General features: G+C 39.1%; 1 pseudogene; it reads left to right on the forward strand.

Annotated features, from left to right (window-relative positions):
* Positions 1–9,418: 9,418 nt before the first annotated feature.
* Positions 9,419–11,265, forward strand: LOC143272221 (immunoglobulin kappa variable 1-39 pseudogene; annotated as a pseudogene).
* The last annotated feature ends 11,123 nt before the right edge of the window (positions 11,266–22,388 follow it).

A 22,388-nucleotide genomic window follows, 5' to 3' on the forward strand; every position in this document is an offset into this window, starting at 1 on the left:
CAGAAGGGGAACAAGAGGAGCAGAAACATGAGGAAGAGATACGAAAATAAAATTTAATTTATTCCTTTCCTCTATATCCCTGTCTCACTTTACACATCAGTCAAACAATTTTGTTAGAAAATACGTTTTATTCAGTATTTATTTATTTATTTATTTATTTTTCCTCTATTTATTTTACATCCCAGTCCCATCTTCTCCCCAGTCCTCCCCTACCAGTCTCTCTCCCCCATTCGTGCCTCCCATCCCCAGCCCCCTCCTCTTCTGTCTCCATCCAGGATAGGTCAGGTCTCCTATGAGTATCAATAAAACATGGCACATCATGTCGTGTAGGACAAATGCTTCTCCAGTTCTACAAAACCCCTGCAGTCCCGTGGCCCACTTATAAAATAATCACCCAGAAGCTTATATTAATTATAACTGCTTTGCCATTAGCTCAGGCTTATTACTAACTAGCTCTTACACTTAATTTAACCCATAATTCTTATTTATGTTTAGCATGTGATTTGGTACCTTTTCTAAGTTCTGCCTTGTCATTTTGCTTCCTCTGTGTCTGGCTGGCGACCCCTGACTCTGCACTTCCTCTTCCCATCATTCCTTTAGTCTGCTTGTCCTGCCTATACTTTGTGCCTGGCTTCTGGCCAATCAAACTTTACTAAACTACTGTACAAAAGCATTATTCCACAGCAAAGTTGCAGTAAGACTAAGAACATCCACATGTATTAAGGCACAGTATGAGAAGTAGGATCTCCAAAGCCAGTAAAATAGTCAGGGATAACCCCTGTTTCCACTGTTAGGAGTTCCACACGAAGACCAAGCTACACAACTATAACATATATGCGGAGTGCCTAGGTCAGTCTCATACAGGCTCCGTGGTTGTTGGTTCACTCTCTGTGATCCCCTATAAGCCCAGGGTAATTGATTGTGTGAGCCTTCCCATGGTGCTCTTGATCCCTCTGGCTCCAAGCGCCTATCTTTTCCTCTGCAGGATCCCCAAACTCCACCTATGTTTGGCTCAACACTGTACCCCTCCATGTCCTCCCAAACCTTATCACTCAAGCTCCCATCCCCACCTGCCCTCAGTACATTCATGAAATCTCTTGTATTTCCTCTTTCCATCTAGATCTTGATATCTCCCCATGCACTTTCCTTGTTACCTAGTATCTCTGGGTCTGGGGATTGTAGCATAGTTTATCCTTTATTTTACACCTAATATTCACTGGTCAGTGAGTACATACCAAATTTGTCTTTATTGGTCTGGATTACCTCACTCAGGATGATTTAGAAAAGACTTTTTTAATAAAGTAACAACTTTTCTCTATGATGTCAGAGGTTGTAGTAATGACTGCTGCTCATCTCTAAGGGGAGCTATATTGGTCTCTGTTTACTATGTGCACTTCCTGTGGTCATTAGCCATAACAGCAAGAGGATCAGAGTATGAGCTTTACTCCTTCCAATGTTTCCATCTCAGTAAACATTACTTTCTTAATTACTGAGCTATTTTCAAATCTAAGGAAATGTGCTAGCTGTCAATACAGATTTCCAACCGATTTTCTGGAACCCCAGAAAGGTTCCTTGGCAGTGGGTCAGACACAGATTTCCCACAAAACATCAACAGAGTGGAGCCTGAGGATTTAGGAGTATATTACTGCATGCAAGGTTCATATCTTCCTCCACAGTGATGCAGACTCTAACAAAAATATCCTTGCTTGGGGAGGCCCAACTGCCAAATATGTTACTTATCTGTGTGAGAGAGGGATGGGCCCTGAGGATCTCCAGATTATTGCTTGCAGCTGAGGGATTTGGAGAGTAAGTGCCTTGGCTACACCTCATGGGTCACACAACTCAGTTTTCTTCAGCTGCAGTAACAATGAAATTGCCTTAAAAGAATGGTGAACACATGCATTCTCAGCAACCCTGAACGACTGGGCTAAAGCTGAGTGAAAACCCATCCTGATCGAATAGCCCTTGTCTGCCTTCATCACTCAAAATTATTTCTTAAAACAGACAGGAAACTGAGATGTATTCCTTTGTTAAACTTTCCTCTTTAATATATAATTACTTTATTTGTCACATTTTGTGCCTACGGCTTAAATTCCATTTTATTAATATAAATACTGTATATTCTATTCCCCTTTGTTTTCTCTTTGAGTAAAGTATGTTCATTGACTCCCTAAGTTTAGACTGTATTTTACTCGTGAAGTCTTCCTTTTCTGATGAACAAATAGTTCTGTTTAATCTCCACCCAGCTGTTGTTACTATTTTGACTCCATGTTTATTTTCACTCCAAGTACATGCACAGTTAATGATGGGTAGGAACATATCCATGCTAGAATTTTCTGGTTGTTTTTAATGTTTTTCTTCCATTGCTCCAATTTTTTTTGGTGTTTTTATGTATTGATAAAGTTTTAACTTTTTTCTTCTATAGTGGTGTAAATTTGGTGAATTTAATGTAAACCCATTTTCAGGTTAAATTACTTTACTTTCCAGAGAGTGCTTATTTTTCTTTCATTTCTGAAGTTTCCTGCTGTGGTGATGTTTTATTTGTGCTGAAGTGTGGAGATATTTTATTTGTATGTTAATAAATAAAGTTTGCCTGGAGATCAGATGTCATAGCCAGCCATAAACAAAAGTCAGGCAGTGGTAACACATGCCCTTAATCTGATCACATGGTAGGCAGAGTCTCTGTGTGGTCAAGGACACAGCCAAGCATGGTGACACACACCTTTAATCTCAGTACCAACCTAGAGACCTGGATGTCTGTGCAGACAGGCAGTGACGAGGAAGTGAGGTAGCTGGGCTAAGAGCCAATGAGAAGGCAGAACAGGAAGGCAATAAAGGCACAGATTAGATAGGGAGAAGCAGCCTCTCTTGGGAAGCAATGGTGGTGTGGTGAGCTAAGGTTAGTTGGTGGTTATCACTATTTCTCTGATCTCTATGGCTTTCACCCCTGTATTTGGCGCTGTGTTTCTTATTTAATATGACTGTTTAGAAATTTGTCTATATTCTGCTAGTTGTATTTTTTTGGGGGTAGGGAACTTTTGCTGTTGTTTCTTGCTAGTACTTCAGCTATATTACCCAAATTATCTCCTATATGTTGTGTTCTTATTAAGAAATTAGTATCAGTCTAGTAGGATTCCCTTCAATGTAACTTAGGACTCTTTCCCTCCCCCACCCTCTCTGAGATTTGATATTTTGGACAGGTGTTTTGCATTGAATTTATATGAGAGTCTTTGAGCTTCCAGGACGTGCATGTTCATTTAGAACTTCATTAACTATGTTTTCTGTATCTTCACCTTTCTCTCCTCTTTCCATAAAACTAACGATATAAGTTTCTATCCATTCAATGGTGTCCTATATACTGCCTGTGTTGTTCATTTTAAATTTTGTTTATTTTAATGCATTATATACTTTGGAAATTTAAAAACATAAACAATGATTATTTTATATTTTTTTTTACTCCCAATTATCTTCTTCCCTCTTACACTGAAACTCTTATTCTCAACAACCTCTTCAAACTGCAATGATTTTTTTGAGTCAATGAGTTAATTTTCTTTGCTTGCATGAACATGAGCTGGGTCTCATGTACTGGAACAGAGCAGCTTGTTACTGGCTAACAGCAATAATGGCTACAACACTGAGGAGAAGGGCACATCCTTTCCCAGGGCCATTAACTGTTAACAGTCTGTTAGTGAAGATTAGGACCTCGTCAGGCTCTCCTCCATTCATGAAAAAATGTTGATGGATCCAGTCTTTGTACAGGTAACCACAGCAGTGAGTTCATAAGTACAATGATTGTGTCCAGGACCCACTGATTCAGAGTTCCTTACTCTTCTTTTGTTCTTTCATTCTTCCTACATCCTGTTGGAGATGTCCCTTGAGCTTGAAGAAGTGATGTATATACCCTGTTGAGTTTTAGTGTGAACATAAGTGACCCCAAAAATTCATGAGGGAACACTTACAACTGATAAACAACATTTGTCAAGTGGCCAGATACAAGATTAACTAAAAAAAACAAAAACAAAAACAAAAACAAAACAAAACAAAAAACAATAACCCTCTTATATACAAATGATAAATGGGATGTCAAAGAACCAGAGAGTCAACACCCTTGACAATAGCCTCAAATAATATAAAATGTCTTGGGGTAACTCTAACCAACCAAGTGAAAGACTTGTATGACAAGAACTTCAAATCTTTGAAGAAAGAAATTGGAGATGATGATAGAAAAATCTCCAATGCTTATCATTTGGTAGCATTAACATAGTAATAATGGTCATCTTACCAAAAGTGATCTACAGATTCAATGCAATCCCTATTAAAATCCCAACACAATTCTTTATAGACCTTGAAAGAACAATAGTCAACTTTTTGAAAAACAAAAAAGCCCAGGATAACTAAAACAATCCTATACAATAAAACTACTTCTGGAGGTATCAACATCCCTGATTTCAAGCTCTACTACAGAGCTAAACTAATAAAAAACATGTGGTATATTTTTTTGTTTTTTTTTTTTGAGACAGGTTTTCTCTGTGTAGCTTTGTGCCTTTCCTAGAACTCACTCTAGCCCAAGCTGGCCTTGAACTCACAGAGATCCACCTGCCTCTGCCTCCCAAGTGCTGGGATTAAAGGTGTGTGCCACCACTACCCGGCCCACATGGTATTGTTATCAAAACAGACAAGTGGACTAATGGAATGGATTCAAAGACCCAGACATAAACCAACACACCTATGGACACCTGATTTTCAACTAAGAAGCCAAAATTATACAATGGAAAAAAGAAAGCATCTTCAACAAATGCTGCTGGTCTAACTGGATGTTGGCATGTAAAAGAATGCAAATAGATCCATATCTATCACCCTGCTCAAAACTCAAGTCCAAGTGGATCAAAGACCTCAATATAAATCCAGACACACTGAACCTGATAGAAGAAAAATTGAGAAATGGCCTTCAACAAATTGATACAGCAAACAACTTCCTGAATAGAACACCAATAGTAGAGTCATAATTATTGACAATTAATAAATGGGACCTCATGAAAATGAAAGGCCTCTGTAAGGTGAAGGACATTATTTTAAGACAGAATGGTCATGTACAGAATGGGTAAAGATTTTCACCATTCCCAATCTGACAGAGGGCTGATTTCTAAATGATACAAAGAACTCAAGAAACTAGACATCAATAAACCAAATAATCCAATTAAAAAATGGAGGGCAGACCTAAACATAGACTCCTTAACAGGAGACTCTCAAATACTGGAGAAACACTTAGGGAGATATTTCATATCCTTAGCCATTAGGGAAATGCAAATCCAACTAATTCTGAGATTACACACGAGCCTGTCATAATGGCTAAGATCAAAAATACATGTAACAGCTTGTGCTGGAGAGGATGTGGAGCAAGGTGAACACTCCTCCATTGCTGGTGGAAATACAAAATTGTACAGCCACTTTGGTAATCACTGTAGTGGTTTCTTAGAAAATTGGAATTGACTTACTTCAAGACCCAGCTGAACTACTCTTGGGAATATACCCAAAGGATACTCAATCATGCCACAAAGACACTTGCTCAACTATGTCCATAGCAGCTTTATTCACAATAGCCTAAAACTTAAAACAACCTAGATGTCCCTCAACTGAAGAATGGATAAAGAAAATTTGGCACATTTGCATAATGCAGTATTAATCAGCTGTTAAAAACCATGCCTTCATGAAAATTGCAGGCAAATGGAGGGAACTAGGAATAAAGTAATCCCTAGTGAGGTAATCCAGATGCATAAAGACAAACACGGTATGCACTCATTTATTATGAATATTAGCTGTAAGATAAATGATACCCTGGTAAAAATCCACAGGCCCATAGAGGCTATTTAACAAGGAGACTTCATGGAGGGGATTCATGGATCCCTGAATTCCTGGGAAGGGGAAGTAGAAGAGATCTTATGGGTGGACTGGTGGTAGGTGGGGATGGGAACATGATGGATAAGGTGGGTGTGGGGTCAGGGGAGAGTACCAAAAAGACAACAGGAAAGGGGGTTATTTCAGAGCCTGGTAGAAACATGGTACCAAGGAAATTCTCAGGAATCTACAAAATGATCCAAACTAAGACTGCTAGCAAAAGGGGATACTTAGCCTAAATTGGCCACCTCCTGTGACCAGGCAGGACTACAAATAGACGGATTGGGACACCCATCCAGCCACATAACCTTTGACGTACAATCTGTGCTGCCATTGGAATGTGGTAGAGTAAGGGATGATAGAGATTGTTAGAGGGCCAATCAATGACTTGTCCAGCCTGAGACCCAAGCCACAAGAGTGAGCCTACCCCTGACACTGCCTGAAGCACCAGGACCAAGATACCTAGGATTGAATCAAACACAAATGGAGAAAAAATGTCAATGTAATGATGCTTAAGGATATTCTGCTATACTCATAGATTGGTGCCTAGCCCAATAGTCATCAAAGAGGCTTTATCCAGCAACTAGTGGAAACAGATGCAGAGACCCACTATCAAACATTAGGGCAAGCTTGGGGAATCCTGCTGAAGAGAGAAAGGAATTATTGTAATAGCCAGAGGGGTCAAGGACATCACAAGAAAACACACAGAATCAATTAGCCTATGTTCATAGGAGCTCACAGAGACTGAGCCAACAACCAGGGACCCTGCATGGACTCATCTAGACTCTCTGCATATTTGTGACCGTTGTATAGCTACATCTTTTTGTGGAATTCTTAATAGTATGAGCAGAGGCTGTTTCTGACTTTGGCTGATTTTGAGACCCTGTTTCTCATACTGGGTTACCTTTCCCAGCCTTGGTGCAAGGCAAGGTATTTAGTTTTACTACATCTCAAGATGCCATGTTTCTTCAACATCCATGGGAGGTATGCCCTTTTCAGAAAAGAAATGGGGGAGGCAAGGAAGGAGTGGCAGATGATGGGGGAGCTTGGGGGAAAAGGAGGGGAAACTATGCTTGGGTTGTAAAATAAATAATAAAAAATAAAACATAGATTGTGTTACCTATAATGTCGTCCACTATACAATGATGTAGTACTAGATTTATCTTCCTAAAATAAAAATAAAACAGTGAACCACACAAGAAACATCCCTTAGCAATCCAGTTCCTCATTTTCTTGAGTCGCATAAAAGAAAGCTTAAAATCATAACTTGTTCCTTGTGGATTGCCCCTCCATCACTGACCTCTATCATCTTTACAATGTTATTTCCTTCTGATCGTTTTGCTTTTAGTCAAGTTTCCTTGCTGCTTGGCAAATTATGTTAGTATGTGTTTAATTAGATACTTAAAATTCTGCTAAAACACTATCCAGACATTGACCATTAGTAACAAAATGTTTCTGCAATGTTTCAGGTGACTTATGGAAGCATTCTTCTATTAAGAGTGTCCTGAAGGATGATCATTCCAGATTCTGGGGGCTGTCATGTGAGCAGGCAGAACTGTGTTGTAAGATTCCTAGAACTCAGAGAAGCACAATTATGATAAGAATATGTGATCAGCAATACAAGGAAAGAAAAAAGCTGGTATACCGCACACAGTCTTAATCCAGCCTTAAGGCTGGTGCATGCTATTCTCAACTGATTAATAGGAGGGGGATTTTGAAGAAATTGACTCATGGTAGGTGTTTTTCTAACCCATAGGATTGAAGTCTAGAATCCTAGAAAATCAGCATGATCAAATCTAGGCTGCAGTACCACTTTCTGTCCTCCAGTTGATAAAAGACGGAAGACTCCAGAATCTTCAGGGTCTACGACAAGGATTTGCAAATTCAGACTGGTGCTACTTCCCTTGAAAATGAAGAAGGCTAGCACATACAAAGGAAAGACATAGATGTGAGATAATTCACGAACAAGTGTTTCTTCAAATATGAGATTTCAATATATTATTAAAGACACCTGTACTCACTTGTTAGAGACTGAGGCTTTGTCTCTGGATATGCAGAGAAGCTGTTACCATGGTTAGGGTTAGTTGCCAGTCACTGAATAAAAGCTAAGAATGTCACATTTATAATGAATAATGGTCATGTAATGAGAGGCAGTATTTTTACTTAAATTAATGATACCAAGTAGCACTTGTTGATGATTTGTGCTTGTCAATTTTGGGAAATAGTAGCACAAGGCTTCAAAATAGCCCAAGATCAGAATTACTAACATGGGGGAAAATGGGTTCCATTTAGTCTCTGGTTTTGAAAGGTATATTTTAAAATGATAGTGGAGCTGTGAGTGACACATTTTGAGAGTATATGGCATTACCTCTGTTCAAGCAGTACATTTCTTCAACTTCTTCTGAAATGATCATTACTAAATCTTTCAAACTGTAATTTGAGTTCACTAGAATGGTCTAGATGAACTGTCTTCTTTATTTCAGGAAAATAGACTGTTTTACACTTAAAAGTACAGTGCATTTAGAACACAAAGTTTTTCCTACTCAGAATTTTGGTAGAGTGAGTTAACAATTTAGTAGCCTTGTGGTCTATTGTGCTCCCACTGAAAATAATATTCTTTTTCATTTATTGTTAACAAGTATTCTGTCAAATTGTGCTACTTCCCCTACAAATTTAGAGAATAAAATAGTGCTACTTCCCCTACAAATTTAGAAAATAATCTCAAAAATGTCTTTAGTAGTGTAGGATCTTTATAGAAGAAATGCATCCTGTGGAGAAAAATATGGATTATCCTGGTCTAGTTTGGGACATTTGTTGCATAAACTTGTGCAGAGTTACTGAGATAAGCAGTTTTGTAGTTGTACCAAGATATGATGATCTTCTGCTGTTTGGCATGTGTCCAAAGCAAAATCCAATGCTACAAAGCCGAATTAATTGGCTTGTCTTACAGTGGGTTAAATGTCGGTCCCAGAAAGGACATGGCATACACATGATGGATCCTGCTCAGCTCCCAAGGACTACAGTAGGGATTTAAGTATGACACTGTGATCAGTCTTGTTTGATACACTGGGGAAGTCCTTGCTCATTGTGTTTAATTTTTGAAATTTTTATGTATCCAATCTCAGGTGACAGAAGTGAAATCCAGAGGACCCAGTCCCATCCTCTGTGTCTGCATCTCTGGAACACAGAGTCACTATTACTTGCTAGGGAAGCCAGAATATTAGCACTTATTGGAACTATCCTAGCCAAAACTTGGTGAAATGGTTAAACTCCTGGTCTTCTATAATCTAGCCCTTAGTTGGGAGACTGAGACACACAAGCAGAGAGGCTGTCCCTGAATCACTATGATGTCTCCAGTTACTGCTCAAGACTTAGTAGTGAAAATAAGGTTTTTAATACATAGGAGAGACATATATTGAGTAGCAGTGTTTTCTGTTGTAATATTCAAGTCTGTCATTACTAGTCAGTCTTTCATGCTGAGGAATTTTGGAAACAGTATCAAATGACAGAAAAGTGGCCAAGTATGGAGGATCCTAAACAGAAAAAAGAGTGCAACCCATATAATTTTGTGGGTGTGACAGTACCACCATCTTCAGATGAAGTCAGAAGTCCAAGTAACACATATTGTTGGGGTCAAAGTGCTGTAGGATGTCTTTCTGTACTGCTCTGATTGGTTGGTAAACAAAGCTGCATTGGCCTATGGCGGGGCAGGTTGGAGCCAGGCAGGAAAATCCGAAAGAGATAGTAAAAAGAGAAAGAAGAATAAGGAGAGACACCAAACCTCCAACCAAGGAGCAACATGTAATGGGACACATGTAAAGCCGCAGAACCCATAGTGATACATAGATTAACAGTTATGGGTTGAATTAAATTGTAAGAGCTAGTTAGCAAGAGGCCTGCCACAGGCCATAAGTTGATAATTAGTATAAGCCTCTGGACAATTATTTTATATGCAGCTGCAGGACCTCAGGGCCAGGCATGACATAGGAAAACTTCCAGCTACAGTCAAAGTGTTATATGTGCACATACTGTGTACGTCTCTCTTTGTGCTATAGTGATCATGGCTAAGTCTGCTAATTTTTACCTTTTAATTCATTAAAATGGTTTTGGTAAATTATTCTTTTAATTAAAAAAATGATTCCTCGAAACACACAAACACTTCTCAAGGAGAGTACTTCACTCCACAGAGCAGACTGGCCTCTATCTCAGAGACCCACTTGCCTTTGCCTCTCAAGTGCTGGGAATAAAGTCATGCACCACTACTACCCAGCCATAGTATTTTTTTAATCTATAAGAATTATTTGGCCAGGCGGTGGTGGCACATGCCTTTAATCCCAGCACTCAGGAGGCAGAGACACTCAGATATCTGTGAGTTGGAGGCCAACCTGGGCTACAGAGTGGGTTCCAGGAAAGGCACAAAGCTACACAGAGAAACCCTGTCTCCAAAACCAAAAAAAAAAACCCCAATTATTTGAATTAATTGAAGATTTAATAGTCCCTTCTCTGTTGCATATTCCCTGACAGTCAGATATTTGTTTATATTACCACTAATATGTATTTAAAATATATTATTTAAAATAGAACCTAGTTAAAAAAATAGAACCTACTTATAGTACAATGTGTCAAATAACCTCCAAAATGTCATCTATAATTTTAAAACTTTAAAAAAGAAGTCCAGCCTCTGTTGTGGTCTGATCTTCAGGATCTGGGGCACAGGACTTGTGCTCAGTTACTGAGATGAGCAAGTCTTGCAGCTGTGCCCACCCTAACTGGTTCCCAGTGATTTGCATGCACTCACTGCACAGCCTTGAGGAGTTCTTCATATACCAGTCACACCCTGTACAGTTGTTACTGCAGTCAGGACTCAGCATGGACATGAGGGCCCCTGCTCAGCTCCTCGGGCTCCTGCTGCTCTAGTTACCAGGTAAAAAGCAAATATAATGAGAATTTTGCTGTTATACTGTAATTGTTGTTGACAGAAATTTGGGGGTAGTCTTTTTTTAATTACACTTAACTATGTGGATATATATTATGTCTCCATTCCTAGGTGCCAGATGTGACATCCAGATGACCCAGTCTCCATCCTCCCCGTCTGCATCTCGGGGAGAAAGAGTCACCATCACTTGTCGGGCCAGTCAGGGCATTAGCAATTATTTAAATTGGTACCAACAGAAACCAGGGAAAGCTCCTAAGCTCCTGATCTACAGAGCATCCAACTTGGAAGATGGGGTCCCATCAAGGTTCAGTGGCAGTGGGTCTGGGACAGATTATTCTCTCACCATCAGCAGCCTGAAGCCTGAAGACTTTGCAACTTATTACTGTCAGCAACATGTTAGTACCCCTCCCACAGTGGTACAAGCCATAACATAAACCTCAGTGGAAGCAGAAGTGAGAGGCTGGCTGCCCCAACTGTTACTCCTCAGGAGTCACTCACTGGAACCATTATCTCATATGTCACACGATTTTTAACAAAGCTCACAGAGACATATTAGTTTTTGTAAATGTGTTGTGATTTTGTAGAATAAAGAGAGGTTAACTGTCCTCTCTTTACTGTAACTATTTTTCTTTACATTAATCTCTGGCACCAGAGTACTAAAGTGTTTTCTACATTAACCAAGGACACAGTCATTCCCTGTGAGGAGTCTGAATTTGTATCACTAGTTGGAACCCATACATAACAATGGAAACTCCTGTGAACATTCCAGCACACATTTTATTTAAATATAGAAAAGCAGTTTCTGAGTAGGGAAACTAAGATGTGGTGGTGACAGGAATTTCTACCTAAAACCTGAGAGAACTTAAAAAGAGATTATTAATGTAGCTAAGAGCACCTTCCTAGTTCATTTCACTCATGGCAGGCTAAGGTACAGTGAAGTGTCCCCTGGTTGTTGCTGGTTCGCAGTGTGCTGGCTGGAGCGACAGCATGGTGGATTCCTGCCAAGTTATGCAGAGGTTTCTCCAAGCCATACAACACACTGTGTGGTAGATTTAGCGTTTGCTAGAACAGATTAAAAAAATAAAAATAAACGTGGTTTCTGGTCTACCTGCTGCTGGATGGAGGAATGGACCCACTGCCTCCCAGAGTCAGCAGAGAGTATGGGTCCCAGAGCTGTAGATGAATTTCCCCGGCCATGTTGGGAAGCTGAAATGGGCAGAGTCAACAGCCAAGGCTGCAGCTTCTGTTCTAGCCACACTGCAGCTTAGATCAATAGATTCACAAAAAGACAAGTTCAGATGAAATAAACCTCTAAATGGTTTACATTTTGTGTAAAAATATAAGTAGGCTTGGAAGAGAGAAGAAAATGAATACAAACAGTTCTTTAAAAATAGTTTTTTAAAATAAAGTCTTTAGAGAGACAGCAAAAATAATGTGAAAAATAAGCCATGTAAAGATGGAAATCACACAGAGGGTCTGGATTATATTGTCTTTGGGATTTTTAACTACAGAAAGACATTTGATTGTAAAAAGCTGTTGAGTTAAGCCAATACATCAATTTTAAAGATAGTGGGACTTCAAAGTTTATGTCTAAGGATATGTTACTTTGGAAAAGAGGCTCTTCTTTTTTCCCCACAGAAAATGAAAACCTGTGGATTGCTTCCAGGCTAATATGCTTTGATCAAGGAAGACCCCCCTGAGAGGCCCAGATGATCCAATATCCACACAGCTTCAAGGCAACTGGCTCAAAAAATACATCATAGACTATTCTAGTCAAGACTTGACCATAATTCTTAATTTTTGCAGGATACCCATTAGATTTCTAGTGCCCTTATCCAGCAGGAAGTAGTATGAAAAGCTATGCCCAAACTCCCAAAATATTGTTTATAAATGTTTACTTTTATTTAAAGCAGGTTGATTATAAATGCAATCTCTTTCTAAAGAAGAAAGGGGAATAGTATAGATATGATAGGATGGAAGTGTAGATTACTGAATCTACTTTTAAAGAGCAACAACTTGTTTGAAATGTTTTACATTGCTATGGATTTTAGTTTATTGATATGAATTTAGAATTGATTTTGTTATACTATATATATTGTTATAATATATATATTTCTACTCTCATTTAAGGCATTGTGTTTATGTAATTCATGTTAATTGTAATGGTAATTAAGAAATACAGATCAATAATTAGTTTTCTATTATGATAGTCAAACTTATAGTCAAGTTTTCTAGGTATACATAGATATATTTCCGTCAGATAGTTGATCTTCAAACACATCAAAACCTGCAGAATATGGCATTTAAAATGTTTTAAAAACTTAGACTTTTCTGGACAATGAGACACGTCTGTTCCTGGCAGCAGCAATTACTTCAAGGAAGATGATGGGCACTAAAGACACTCCCATATGGAGTTTATCTTCTTCTTGGCAAAAATAACCATTTGGGCAAGAAACTGCTCTTGCCTGGACTGCTAGTAATATTTTATGTAAACTGGACATGCAGCCCCCACAGGAAGGTAACCACTGAAATATGAAGGGTGAAATGGTCCTTCATATTCCTGCTTCGCAGAGGAGACTTAAAATATTCTACAGACACAAGGAGAAGTGACTGAAAAACTCTAGGCCTATAGTCTGAAGATGGATGCCCCAATGTTGCAGAGGAACTTTGGATGACTGTCCAGGCAGGCAACTGTATTTTTTCCAGAATTTTGAAAGTTGCTTATAATGCTCTTCCTGTTTACTTACGTAATATTATATCCTTCTGAGGTCTTTGATGTAATTGAAGACTAGATAGTTATAATTTTCCTTGGTTATGATAAAAGATAAATTAGATATGAAACTTTAGACTCACAAATATAGGATAGAATATTTTCTTTAGTTTTCTTAGTATAAATAGACTCGATATTGTACCTATTATTCTTGCTTGATAACTGTTCTAGTATATGTAATTTTACTATGTTAAAGTTGAAACCCTCCTTTTAGATTAGACAGAAAAGGAGAAGTGCCATGGAATGTTGTTCTGTATCCTGGTGAATGTTTATTGCTCTGATTGGTTGATAAATAAAGCTGTTTGGTCAATGGTGAGGAAGAATAAGGTTAGATGGGACCTTCCAACTAGAGAGAATGGAAGGAGAAAGGCAGAATTGAGAAGACACTGCTAACAGCTGCCAGTAATAGCAAGATGTAAAGTACCAGTCAGTCACAAGCCAAGTAGCAAAGTATAGATTTATAGAAATGGGTTAATTTAAGATGTAAGAGCTAGCTAGCGAGAAGCCTGAGTCATTAGGAAATACAGTTTTAATTACTATAAGCCTCTGCGTGTTTATTTGGGTCTGAGTGGCAATGGGCACAGGCAGGGCAAGAGAAAACTTAAAACTGTAAAAGCTGACAACAGAAAGTTGTTCTGGATTTCTCGCAAATGCTAGAGACCATGTGTCAGAGAAAGAGAAGGTTGCCTAACCTGACTTTCTACTCTGTCTTGAAATTCTATTAGTGGAGTTTGATTCTCTCAGCTCTCTATAGCACTTCACAGAATTCTAATGGCTCCTATGTCCACTGGTCTGCTTACAAGTGTCAAATAGTATTGAAAAGCATTCATACGACTTTTAATCACACTGTGTGAAGTGGAATATTGATTTGTTTTATATTACATCACAGGGAGAAAATGGTTGTCTAAAATAGGCTCCCAGAAGTAGTATTTATGAAGAATATATATTCCATAGCAAAGCTTTATAAACTAGAGAGATTTATACTCCATTGGTTTGGTTTTTTAGATATCATGTGTGGGTAAGCTCTATTTCCTGTCTCTTTATGGTGTTCCATCCATCTACTTGTCTGTCTGTGCACCAACAGTACACACAGACTTAACTACTGTAGGTTAATACAAGGGAGAATAATTAATTTAGAAAATATAATACCACTTTTCTAGCTTTCTGATTTTCTTAGCTATGATGTGCCTTGACTTTACATGTGAATTGTAGAAAAACTCAGTTTATTTATTTCAGAAATTATTTAAGGAACTTGAGTTGCATTACATTGACTGTATGTGCAAATTGGAGAAGGAATACATTTAAAAGTGGTTCATGGAGCTGGAGGGAATGCACAGTGGTAAAGAGCAGCTGATGCTCTTAAAGATGACCTGGGTTTAATTCTCAGTATCCACACAATGACCCCCAGCTATCTTTAATTTCAGTTCCAGGGGCTTCTGCATCCTCTCCTGGCCTCTGAGGGCACTGGACATGTACACATTTTGCTTACAAACATGCAGTTAAAACACTCATTAATATAAAAATATTTTTTATGAAGTGGTTCACATTATGAACACAGATATGTTCTCTTTTCACGTGTATGCCCATAAGAGCAAGAGGATTATAGTATGATCATTCTAATGTTTCCATCTCAGTGAATGCTTACTGTCTTAATTCTTTAGCTTTTTTTCAAAGCTAGAACTATGTGATAGCCATCCTGATAGCTATGATGTGTATAATAGAAACAAAATAAAACTTGAGAAAACACAGCTATTTTTTAAGCTAGGAAACCTCAGAATCTGGGACTTCTCATGAACACATGTGAATACATAGACACAGAGAAAGACATATAGATAGATATACAGACAGACAGATAATCTCTATCTGCCCATTCAACTATGCATCCATAATGCAAAACAGACTGTTAATTCATAGATAAATAACCTAAGATATTTTATTCTATTTTGCTGTATATTGTTATCTTAATAAATTTTATGTCATGTAAGTACCTTTGTATGACTTTTAAAATGCATTAAAAATATTTATGAAACTTCAGGGGATAATTGATGTCTAGGGATTTCTGATCTGTGACTCCAGGGATAATCAAGGACAGTTAAATTGAAGAGAAAAGTGGAGAAATACCATTAGACTTCTTAGAAGAGGAGATAAGAAGGGCTAGAGCAATGCCTCCACATTTGAGATTACTGGCTGCTCTTGCAGAGGACCTGGGTTCACTTCCCAGGATGCACCTGATGGTTCACAAACATTTGTAACTCCAGTTTCAGAGAATCAAGGTAGACTTCTGACTACCTTGGTTATAGGTATGCTCACTGTCATGCATAAATGCAAGCAAAATACTCTTATCTGTAAAGGAAAACAAAGCATTTTTAAAAGCAAAGAAAGCTGAATAGCAAGAAGCTGAAAGAATACAGAGTAGAAAGTGGGAAAAAATCTGTAACTCAAATGAGAACAAGAACTCTATTTGTGGGATTCAGTGATGAGAACATCACAGGCTAGAACTAGCAGCCATGGTGGGAATAGACTGTCATTCCTACACACAGAAAAACTTCACAGCACTTTTAATCTTTAGTACTATTCATGGCATTTAATGTTTTAGTAATTCTTCTTGAATGCAGACTGGGCCTTGAGGAGAAGTCTATTCTATCACTCTCTATAGATTGAGCTAGTCTGTAGACCTGGAAAAAAAGCAACAGGAACAATTCAGGGAGGCAGAAGCAACCTCTACTGATTTACTCATGGATAGTGAGAAGGCTAGTTGTGGACATGCTGTGGAAAGAGGCAGATATGAAAGGCAAATGTGGTAAGGAACAGGCTGAAGTGAATGGCCTGATTGCCACCAGGGGCCAGGGTGATATCTCAGCCTGGGCTAAGCCCTAGGGCTATGTCTGGGTCTGTGGTCCTACTGCAGCCAGGATTTGTGTTGACATCCATTCCCCATATTGCCACCAAAGGCCACAGATCCACCAGGGGACATGATGATATCCTGCCCTGGCCTGCTGCCAAGGGGCATGTCTGTGTCCATGGGCCAATAGCAGCCAAGGTCTATGTTGATGTCATGTCTTCAGTAACAACTGAAGGCTGTGAGGGTGGCCAGGGTCTGGTCAGCCACCCAAGTCCATGTTGCTGTACAGAAGCCATGCTTCCAATGTGGCCATGCTGATTGGTGTGGCCTGTGCTGCCCCCTGGGGCTGTGGTGATATCTGAGCTCAGGCTGTGATATAGGGCTATGACTGGATCTGTGGCCCTGCCACAGCCAGGATCTGTGTCGATGTCCATAGCTCCTTTATCACCAAAGGTCATGCAAATACCTGGGACCTGGGCTGTCACTTAAGGCCAGGTGGAAGTCTGAGGGTGATGTTGTAGCAGGGTCCATACAGATCTGACTATCTTGCACTGTCTTCAGGTGCCATGATGACATTTAGGTCCAGGATGCAGCTGAGGGCCATGTCTGGGTATGTGGTCCTACTGCAGCCATGATCTGTGTTGATGTCCTTAGCTTTTGATATTATTGAAGGACATGCCAATGCCAAGGGTCTGGGCTGCCACCTGGGGCCATGTTGGTGTCCATGGGCCACACTGTCACTGGTGCCATGCTATTCTGAGTGTCATGGGCTGCTACCAGGGGCCATGATGACATCTGGGTCTGGGTTGATGCAGAGGACCATTCCTGGGTACTTGAACCTACCACAACTGAGGTCTGTGATAATATACGTGGTCCATAATGCCACCAAAGGCCACACAGATGCTCAGGGTCTAGGCTACAACCTGTGGCTATGTTGGTGTCTGAGGGCTGTGCCACTATCCAGGCAATGCTCATCTAAGTGTCCTTCACTGCCACCCAAGATCATGGTGTTGGCCAGTCCCTGACTGCTGCTGCTGAAGGCCATGTCTGGGTCCATGGACCTTCAGCATCCAGGGTCTGAATTGATGTCTATGACTCCTGTTACCATTGAGGGTCATGGAGATGCTCAGGGTCAGGTCAGCCACCCAAGACCATGTTGTTGTCTAAGGATCTTGCTGCTGCTGCGGCCATTCTGATCTGGGTGGCCTATGCTGCCAACTGGGCCATGGTGATATCTGGGCCCTAGCTGAGGCCAAGGGCATGTTTGGGTTCATATTCCTGGTGCAGGTGGTGCCTGTGTTGATTTCTATTGCATGTGTTACTACAAGGGCTCACAGGAACCATCCATGTTGAAATCTGAGTGCTGTGCTGAGCTGGTCCCTCCTTTCACTGGAACCAGGATAGTTGGCTCTGCCTCTTGCTGGACACTGCAGCAGGAGAGATGGTCCCACTTCTCACCACAGGTTTGGGAGAGCTGGCCATGATGGCATGGGTGAGGAGACCTGGCTCCACCCCTTGCTTGGCGGGGACAGTCCCAGTGGCTAGGACTGGCCAGCTCAATTAACACTTAGTCATGAGTCCCAGGCCTTGGTTTGGCCCACTCTAACATCTACCCTAAATATGGTCTGCTGGAAAGTGTCAAGATACTGGTCCTGCAGAATGATAGCTGTGGGTTCTCCATGACTCTGGGCAACAGCAGTATATCTGAGAGGAGTTTGGATAATTGTCTACTGATGACCATGTCTTACAGCCTTGAACCAAACCAATGACTCATTGCATTAACATTTGTGGGTGGGACTGATTGGACAAAAGAGTATATTGCATGGCATACCCCAACTCCCAATACTGTTGGAGAGAAGAGAAAGATGGAGGAGTTAGTTGGCTTTTTTAGTTTATTTTTAAATAAGTTTTCTTTGGGGGGAATTGTGTGGGTGAAGGGTGGATATAGAGGAATTGTAAGGTAAACAGGATTGGGGCTCATAATGTGAGATCCATTATCCATCAACTAGTATTTTCTCCTTAAAACCTGACCTTTTTGAAGTAATAAAAAATATCAGGACTATTTATTAAGCAATAGAGGAGGAAGGTATTTATTCAGCATGTATGAGTCAGAGATTCTTAAGAAAATTTTTTTTAAAGAAGGTATCTATACTTACTACTATACTATTAACACACCTTTTCTTAGGAAGGTATAACCCAGAAACAAAATCATTTATTACTTAATCTGATCTGAGGGACATTAGTAAATGGAAGTTGAATATTTTTGGAATTCCCTTCATATTTGCACATATTATTAAAGGAGGTATGGTAAAAATTCAGATCCCAGATGCCCTGCAAAATAATGATTTGCTTATTTTAGATTGAGAGGATCTATCATCCTCCAGGTATCATCCACTAAAGTGTCCTGAAAGAGGCTTCCTTCAGATCCTTGTTTATTATGTGAGGAGGCAGAACTGTCTTCCAAGTATCAAAAATCACAGAGAAGCAGAGGTACAATTATTGATGAGTAATAATGGATAATGACCTAGATAAGCTGGAACTACAACCAACATGAACAATATCAAAGAAGAGACACATACTAAAATCCAGAGAAGTCTGGAACATAAGTAAATGGCATGTTACAAAGATCATTCCAAAAGGAGTCCTATCCTAAAGAACCTAAATTTAATACTTAATATATTCTATCTAAGATAATACATATTATATATAATATATTATATATTTATATTTATCTGTATATATATGTATATATATATATATATATATACATACACATACACACACACACACACACACACACACACACACACACACATATATATATATATATATATATATATATATATATAGTTGTAACTATAACTGCTAGTCTTCAGTCCCACCAAAGACCTGAGGAGGAATATAATGATACCTGAGAAATGAAAGATGGATACAAGCAACGTTTGAGAGTCTTGTGAGAGTAGACAGAGACAGCTGGCAGCCTGGACAGTCATCCAAATTTCTTCTGAAAAGTTGGGGCATCTGTCTTCATCCCACAGGCCTAGAGTCTCTCAGTTACTTCTCTCTGTGTCATGTAAAGTATCTGGCAATTTCCTCTGCTAAGCAGGAACTTGAAGGACCATTTTGCCAAGCAAAGTTCAGTGGTCACCTTCCTATGGGTCCTACATGTTCTGTTGATCAAGCAGTCCAGGCAAGAACAGTTTCTTGCCCAAATGACTGTTTTTGCCAAAAGGAAGATAAACTCCATATAGAGTGTCTTTGATGCCTATCTTTCCCTCTGAAGTATATCGGTGCTGCCAGGAGCAGACATGTCTCACTGTCCAGAAAGTCTCAATATTTAAAACATTTTAAATGCCATATTCTGTAGGTCTTTGAAGTATTTGAAGACTACTTATCTGTCTGAAACATATCTATATATACCTAGAAAACTAAACTAACATGACTATAAATTTGATTATCATAGAAGACTAATTATTAATCTGTATTTCTTAATTATCCATTACAATCTAAATGAGTTACATAAACATAATACCTTAAACAGGAGTATATATATATATATATATATATATATATATATATATATATATATATATATATTAGAACAAAACCAACTCCAAATTTGTATCAATAAACTAAAATCTATACCAATGTGAAACATTTTAAACAAGTTGCCCTTAAAAGTAGGTTTAATATCCTACCCTTTATCCTATTGTTATCTATACTGTCCCCTTTTCTTCTTTAGAAAGGTATTGCATTTATAATCAACCTGTTTTAAATAAAAATATTGTTTTTTTTTATGTCCCACACCAGAGGGCTCTTGTGATATGGGACATTAGAATCTTTCAATCTTTTCTTTTAGGAATATGCTTGGGTTTAGAGAAGGAGTGAGCCAATTCCATATCTAAAGCCAGCTTGGTATATTTGGGAATTTGGGTGTAGTTTCTCATACTACTTTGTGCTGGATGAGGGCACTGTATTCTTATTGGGACATAAAGAAAATTTTAGGATTATTGAGTAGTCCATGAGGGTGTATTGTCTGAGACAGTTGCCTTGAAACCACTCTGAATGTTGGATCATCTGGGCAATGGTGTCATCAGAGACTTTTCAGGGAATCTTGGCTGATCAAACTTGATGTATCTTAATCTGAAACAAATCCATAGCCTCTGGCTTTCTGTGGAAACAAAAGAAGAGCCTCCTTTCCAAAGTAACATATCCTTACATCCAAATTTTGAAGTCAAGGTACCTTTAAAATATACATATTGGCTTAACTCAACAGCTTTTACAATCAAATGTGTTTCTGCAGTTAAGAATATCAAATACAGGCCAGGCGTTGGTGGCGCACGCCTTTAATCCCAGCACTCGGGAGGCAGAGCCAGGCGGATCTCTGTGAGTTCGAGGCCAGCCTGGACTACCAAGTGAGTCCCAGGAAAGGCACAAAGCTACACAGAGAAACCCTGTCTCGAAAAACCAAAAAAAAAAAAAAAAAAAAGAATATCAAATACAACACAATCCCAATTCTCTGTGTAATATCCATCTTTACATGGCTTGTTTTTTATACTATCTTTACTATCTCTTGTCTCCTGGACTGCGGGGCCTTGGTGGGATCTGGACAGGTACATACATACATACAACTTGTGGGTATCAACAGAAAGAGAGTGAAGTGAAGAGACAGAGAAACCAGCATTCCTATTAATCCACCAAAAGCTGCTGGGTGATATTCCTAATGGGGAGGGTATCCTGTATCTTGAAGAAGCTGCTTTAATCCTGGGGGTTTGTCCACAGGCATCAATCAAGACCAGATGCTGGAAAATCAGCAGGGTCAGGCTCAGGCTGCAACACTCTCTGGTCTTTCACAGTTATGTTTTTAAAAGATCCTCTGGATTCCCAGGCTTAGTACCCAAGGTTGGGCATTGAAGACTGAAGAGAATCTACTTTCTCTGGTGACAAACAAGGCTGACTGGCCAAGGCAAAGACATTGATGTGTGATCTGTTATATTCAAATATCTGTGTTATGAGGATGCACACACATTTCTGCTTCTTAGCTTGTTTGGAGACACAGACACACATGCAGACAGTGAGGCTGTCACCTAAATCAGGATAATGTCTCCAGTTACTGCTCAAGAATGAAAATGAAAATATCATTTGTAATACACAGCAGAGCCATGTATTGAGTAGTAATGTTTTCTGTTTGATGTTCAAGTCTGTCCTCACTAGTCAAACTTTTATGATGAGGAATTGTGGGAAATAGAAGCAAATGGTAGAAAAGAGCAAATATGGAGGATCCAAAACTGAAAAAATATGCAACTCGTTTACTCTGTGAGTATGAAAGTACCTCCGTTTTCATAAGGGTTAGAACACCAAGTGACACACTTTGTTGGGACCAAGGTGTTATATGTGCACCTATTCTGTAATTCCTCTTTTTTCATACTGTAGTAAGCATAGTTAATGCTGGAACATCTTACTTTTTTAAAATCATTAAAATGGTCCAGATAAATTATTCTTTAAATGTAAAGAACTGTTTACTCCAAACTCACAAACACTTCACAAGGAAAACACATAGTATTTTTTTAACCAATTAGAATTATTTGAATGAGTTAAAGATTTAGTAGTCCCTTTTTTGTTGTATATTCCCTTACAGTATGATATTTGTATTACCCTCAATAAATCGTCGATATTTATTATTCAAAATAGAGCTTATATACATTAGAATTGTCATGCATAATCTTAAAATTGAAAAAGAAATGCAGTCTTTGGAGGTATGTATGTGGTCTGACCTCAGGCATTTGGGGACATAGGACTTGTGCTCAGTTACTGAGATGAGCAAGCCTTGCAGCTGTGCCCACCCTAACTGCTTCCCAGTGATTTGCATGCACTCACTGCACAGCCTTGAGGACTTCTTCATATATCAGTCATACCCTGTACAGTTGTCACTGTAGTCAGGACTC

The sequence above is a fragment of the Peromyscus maniculatus genome, chromosome 3 (assembly GCF_049852395.1).
Source record: "Peromyscus maniculatus bairdii isolate BWxNUB_F1_BW_parent chromosome 3, HU_Pman_BW_mat_3.1, whole genome shotgun sequence".
Classification (NCBI taxonomy): domain Eukaryota; kingdom Metazoa; phylum Chordata; class Mammalia; order Rodentia; family Cricetidae; genus Peromyscus; species Peromyscus maniculatus.